The sequence below is a fragment of the Myotis yumanensis genome, unplaced genomic scaffold (assembly GCF_028538775.1).
Source record: "Myotis yumanensis isolate MYYU_CA2020_CCGP unplaced genomic scaffold, mMyoYum1.0.hap1 SCAF_3, whole genome shotgun sequence".
Taxonomy (NCBI): domain Eukaryota; kingdom Metazoa; phylum Chordata; class Mammalia; order Chiroptera; family Vespertilionidae; genus Myotis; species Myotis yumanensis.
In genome coordinates this window covers 203,549,757-203,556,083 of record NW_027223754.1, presented here as the reverse complement: position 1 = coordinate 203,556,083, position 6,327 = coordinate 203,549,757, and the positions used below count along the sequence as shown (strand labels likewise).

Here is a 6,327-nt window from a genome sequence, read left to right as displayed (position 1 = left end):
CCCCGAGGAGCGCAGGCGCAGAACTGCTTCCGGCGGCGGCGGCGGCGGCCTCTCTGACGTCATCGGGAGGCGCCGAATGGGAAAGGGGTGGGGCCAGGGCTGGAAGCGGGAGCCGCCGGGCGAGGGTCCCACGTGGGGTCCGCTGCCTGTTTTGGGGTGACGTGCGTGGGCTTTGCGGCGCTGTCCCGCCTGTGGCTGGGTCTGCGAGCTTCATGGAGGCGAGACGTGACATTGGGACTTTAGGAGTCGGCGGCACATGACACCAACATTTATTTTGCCTGTAGTTCCATAAACTTAGAGGTTTGTGGGGTGTTCTTTTTTTTTTTTAACTTTATCCAAAATGAATTTGTTATTTCAAGGAGGTACTTCTGTCGCTACATTTCATTTCATTCTTGGCTGCTTCTTTTCCACCTTAAAACACTTAGCACCTATTACATAGTAAGTGTGCAGGAGTGCTTTAGCCGCACACGCCAAGTGCTTGCACTGTGCGAGGCACGGTTTCACGTGCCTTATGTGTGTGTTTTCACTTAAAGTTTTTATTCTATTATTATTTTTAGTCCTCACCCAAGGACATGCATTGATTTTAGAGAGTGAAAGGGCGAGGGCTAGGTTGCCCCAGGGTAGGGGGCCACATCCTGCTCTGCTAGCCACACCCAGGCGGCAGAGCACAGTTCTTTCTCCTCCCCTTTCTCCAACCCCCCCCTATATAACCGGTCTTCGGGGGGGGTTGGGGCGCTCAGCCATTTGGTTTTACCTTGATATGAATAGGGGGCCCAAGCTAGCTAGCTTGAATACAGATTCTTATGTTTTTACATCGAATTGGCTCCCTGATGTGATTTCTTGGGAATCTTGAAATCTGGGCACAACATTTGGGGGCTCGCCCGGGATTCCCAAGACCATGTAGGAACTTCCCCAATTCGTAGAATCTGCATGACCGCGGTAAGTGTCTTGTGTTTGTCTGTTCTGTGTGAGCTCACTTCTGAAATCTGTATTCGCCCACATTGACCGTGGACGCACATGGAGGTCAAAGGGCGGGAGGAGTCGGGGGACGCCTCGATCCTCCATCTGTATTGGTAGCTTTGCTCCCGAGGTCGGGGGATCTGTAGGCGAGTAGCTTCGCCATCTGTATTGGTAGCTTTGCTCCCGAGGTCGAGGGGTCTGTAGAAATCCCAATCTGAAAAGGTTTGGCATAATGCCGCCGTCTGTTTCTTCCATGGAATTGGAAGGCTGTTTCGGGCCCTGTTGTCTGTGTTTTTGTTTTCTGTGGACTCACTTTGGAAAGTTATTCTGAATAAATGTCTGGTGAAAATATGTGAATATGGAAGCAAAGAAGAGGTCCCTGCCCGCCCGCGCGCCTCCCAGGCAGGGAGGGTGATCGGGTGTCACTGTGCCTGGGGCCCCGGGAGCCGCTTGCTCTGCAGCCGGGGGCAGGCGTGCGGGAGCGGCGCGCGGCTGCCCCGGAGCCCGGCCACGCCGTGGGCCGGGTGGCTCGGCTGCGGCGCGGCGGCCCTGGAGGCTCGGCCTCCGGCCCGGTCGGCGGCAGGCGCTGGGCCGGAGCCAGAGCCCGAGCGGCGTGGCCTGGAAGAGGCCGGAGGCCGGGAGAGGCGGCGGCAGCCCGGGCAGCCCGAGCCCCGCAGCCTGCGCTCAGCACCTTGAGCGGTGGCGCGCCTTCGGGGGGCGGCCCTGGAGGCTCGGGCCGGGCGCGGACAAGCTCGTTCGCGGAGCATGGCCGCGGTGGCGGCGGCAGGGTGTTGACCCCTGGGGGCTTGTGTCGAGCGAGTGGAGCTGGGCGGAGCACAGGGGAGCAAGGCCGGCGGGTCGCTTGCGGGATGCCGGAGCAGCGAGGCCCCCGGCAGCGTCGGGTCCGGGGGAAGGTCTGGGAAGGGTCCCCCGCGGAGCCTGAGGGCCGGACACCTAGCGGCGGCGGCGGCCGCGCGAGCTGGCCTCTTCCCATGGAGATCGCCCCAGCTAGAAATGTAAAAGTTTTAAAATGCATCCGGGATTTCTGTGCACGTGTAAAAGGAGAAGGGCCAGTTTAAAAACAAATGAGCATAGTTTTGGGCTGGGCCGGACTTTTGCTGTATGCAGAGTAGAGGCCCAGAACTATTTTGGTCTTGAAGGGATGGTCCTGAGGAATGTAATCAATTTACATCTAAAAGAAGGAAAAAAAAAAAGAGACCAGAGGGGCCAGAGTCTGTTTACGGGACTCGAATGTGGTTTTCCAGAGCCCATTGAAGATAAAAAAATAGTTTGCTCTAGTTTACCTGATGAAAAATCTAAAGAACTGAATGTTTAACTTACCAGCTAAAAGTTTAAAATCTTTTTTAAATCTGAAGTTACACCTTTTTTTGGTGGAGAGCAGGGCAGACACGCCCTTTCCCTAGCATGCAGGTGGTCCAATTCCGCCTGCAGTCATCTTTAAAAATGTTAATTTGCATTTCAATGGCTACACCTCTTGCCAACCAACATTCAAGCGGCCAAAAGATGGCTCCTTTGAAATCAGCTTTCTACTAGTATTGCTATCAGAGAACAGTTTAGAAGCTGCATAACTTGGCTGCCCCCATGTTGGCCACATGGATTACCGTGCCCCTGGGGGCCGCCATCTTGAAACAGCAAAGGCCCCGCCCTCTAATTTAGTCGGGGGTGGAGCTTTAAAGCAAAATTTTCGGAGGCTGCAAGCGTGCCTGCTTCGCGGATTTATTTTTAAACTAATCTCTTAAATCTAGAAAACCCTGCTTTCCTTAAACTAAAGACAATTAAAAATTATAACCAAGTCTTTAAAAAGAACTGATAGCAGTAATCCAATTTCTAAAGTACAATTATTTCAGGTAGAAAAGGTAAATTCTGGTAAAATGCTGACATTAGTTCTGAATGTCAATGCGTTTTCCATTCTAAGGCTACACCAAGTGGCCTGGCCTAAGGCAGCCAAGGAGCAACACAAGAGGGTGCTGGTCAAAATAGAAAGCCGATTGGCTATATAGCCTAGTATATTTTGAATGTCAGATAAAATGAAAAAAAAAATGGCCCCCAGGCGTTTATTTCCTAGGTACCGCTAATTTCATAGGCATGCCTAACAATGCTAACTGGAGCTTAGAGCTTATTTTCACTTTATTACAGATGGACTTTATCTTTAAACATTGCATTTTGAAAATTTCTATATCTCTTAAAAATTTTGAATATATTGTTAATCTAAAGAATATTAATTATTTACATGTCACCTAAAAATTAAGGCTAAAAGTTTTAACTGGAAAGCATAGCTTTAATATAATAAAAAAAAAAAAATATTAAATAAATAATAGACCAGTAAGCTAGAACTGATCACTGATGGTGGATTATGAAAAAGGCTGGACACTGCCTAACTTCTCCTTCCTTGGTACCCCTAAAACATCAGAGGGTACTTCTGGCCTTGATTTTCTTGATTTTGGATTTATTTGTTTGTTTATAATAAATACCATTTCTATCTAAATAAAACATAGATCAAGAATCCTGTCCTGAGATGTAGAAAAAGGAAGACCCTCACATCTGTTCCTGTCAGGCCCCCAATCAGGGGACTCGGGTGGTATTCCTATTATCTGCTCAAGAGCCCAAGGCTGTAAAAATACTTGTTCACTAAAAAGGTATAAGTATAAATATTTATTTGATATTTATAAGCATCTCTATTGTTTACTAGAAACTTTGATTTTCTATATAATATTCTGTGCTAGGTTGGGATTTTGAAATTCTAGGGTAATTTAAAAAATATTTTATAACTTTTCTAGTAACATTTAAGAATAAAGCTCACAGTTCAAAGATTTAATGGCCCTTCCCCCTGCCTGTACTGAATTAGATAATACAGGCCAATACTAATTAAAGAAAACAATGAACCTTAAAATCCATAAAAATAGGCAAGAATGAAGCTGGTCTAATGTACTAAAAGAGTTTGATCCTAGCGCATTCCCTTAAAAGAGGCCTGGTTGCTGAACCTGATGAGGGCCATGAAATAAAACCCTCGCAAGATCTGAGAGTCACTGAAGCAGCCGGCCACCATGGGGCCCTGGTGCTCCTGCTGGTGCTCACACTCATCTGCAGTCTGGTGCCCATCTGTGTGCTACGCCGACCGGGAGCCAGCCCGGAAGCCTCAGCCTTCTGCCAGAAAGTCCTGAGCCTGGTAAGCTGCTTTGCCGGGGGTGTATTTCTGGCCACCTGTCTCCTGAACCTGCTACCTGACTAACTGTCTGCCATAGACGAGGCCCTGGCAGCCCTGCACGTGCGACCTGGGTCCATCACACCCACGTCCGGTCAGCGAACCCATCCATGATCCAAAAAGACTTCATTACCAAATAGAACATCAATCGAGATCAACGCAACCTGCTATGGCATGCTCAACCTGCCCGATGCTAGTAACATTAAATAGACTTAGATAATGCCTGCATCTTCATGGACATGGCTCCAAAAAGACAAGGACAATTCATAAAAAAATCAAAAAAATAGACTTTAATATCACATATTTAATAGCAGAAGATGTAGCTGCCTAAAGCGGCCATGATGCCTATATTATGTTTCATTATATTAATATATTATATTAACCTTTAATTCTCTTGCAGGTTTGAATATATGTTGGCTATCCTGAAAAAATACTATGTGAAGTAAACCCCAAAAAATAAAAGGTGCCTAACTGCCAAGAAGGCAAGTGCCCACCTGGGCAGGGAACAGTGCCCATCAGGTTTTGGTCTCTATTGAGAGACAGCTAACAGTTGGCAGCCTGTATACTGCTTGCAGGCCTTTATGACCATGCCCATGTCAGGGGTAGTCTGAAAAACAGCCTATTTAGAATAAAAAATCTAAGGCATGGTTATACATAAAAAAAAAAATTTAATACCAACAATTAAAAGAAATTGACAAAAAAAATCAGCAAATCTTAGAATAGATCAATATGTCTTTCTTCTTATGCAATTCCTCCGAAATTTGGCAATGCTAACATAGCAATACATTTCTTTACATAAATTCAATAAAACCAATTCCGAATAGTGGTTTTATTAACGAAAAACTTTGACTGGAATATCATGTTTTAAAAAGCCCTATCTGAGCTCTAAAGACTTAAAGCCAGTAAAAATGCCACGAAGAAAGCCTGGTATCCTGCTTGGAAGCCCTGAAGATAGCTGGCGCTGGAATGTCAGGCCAATACCCTACCATCACTGGCGGTTGATAAAAAGGGAAGCAATAGGAATGCCTCTACATTCCTGCAAAACCCCCACACACTCTGGACCGCAATGGGTAGAAGAGCTACTGAAATGGACCTTAAAACCTGGAGCGTGGGCTCAGGTGGAATACAGGTGAAGAATTCACCTAACTCAGCAGATACTGCAGGCGGGCCTAATAGCAGCTGAATGGCGTGGCTTCCTGGCCCTACGGGACACATTAAAATTCAACCATGAAATTCCAGCAAAAATAGTCAATCACCATTCTTGTTATGTTTATGCAAACATCAGGACAGTAAATAAATTAATCTTAATTTGGCTTTTTAATAGCCATGAAAAAATTTTAAGAAAAAAAATCCTATTTCAATAAAAATTGTTAAAGCTAAAATGGTTTCTTTCCCCTCCACCAGACCATTTGTTAAAATATGCCCAGTACGGGCCTCTAGCAACGGTGAAATCAGTCCGTCTCATGATTAAGCCGGAAGTTCCAAGACAAAGGGGGGAATGAAAGGGCGAGGGCTAGGTTGCCCCAGGGTAGGGGGCCACATCCTGCTCTGCTAGCCACACCCAGGCGGCAGAGCACAGTTCTTTCTCCTCCCCTTTCTCCAACCCCCCCCTATATAACCGGTCTTCGGGGGGGGTTGGGGCGCTCAGCCATTTGGTTTTACCTTGATATGAATAGGGGGCCCAAGCTAGCTAGCTTGAATACAGATTCTTATGTTTTTACATCGAATTGGCTCCCTGATGTGATTTCTTGGGAATCTTGAAATCTGGGCACAACAGAGAGAAAAATATCAATGTGTGAGAGAAACATCGATTGGTTGCTTCCCATATGTGTCCAACTGGATTGAACCCACAGCTCCAACCAGCTGAGCCACATGGGCCAGGGCTAAGTGCCTTATGTTTACTTGGTTACTTCTTCTTTTTTTAATATATATTTTTATTGATTTCAGACAGGAAGGGAGAGGGAGAGAGAGATAGAAACATCAATGATGAGAGAGAATCATTGATCGACTGCCCCCTACATGCCTCCTACTGGGGATCAAGCCCGCAACCCCAGCATGTCCCCTAGACCAGAATCGAACCCAGGACCCTCAATCCACAGGCTTCCGCTCTATCCCCTGAGCCAAACTGACTAGGGCTGTGGTCG

The 6,327-nt window shown here is 46.9% G+C and overlaps 1 long non-coding RNA gene across 1 annotated transcript; it reads left to right on the top strand.

Annotated features, from left to right (window-relative positions):
- Positions 1-714: 714 nt before the first annotated feature.
- LOC139005747 (uncharacterized) lies at positions 715-6,079 on the top strand. Its single transcript, XR_011470694.1, has 3 exons — positions 715-939; positions 3,477-3,617; positions 3,946-6,079. It is a non-coding gene; the product is annotated as an uncharacterized lncRNA (long non-coding RNA).
- Positions 6,080-6,327: the final 248 nt, after the last annotated feature.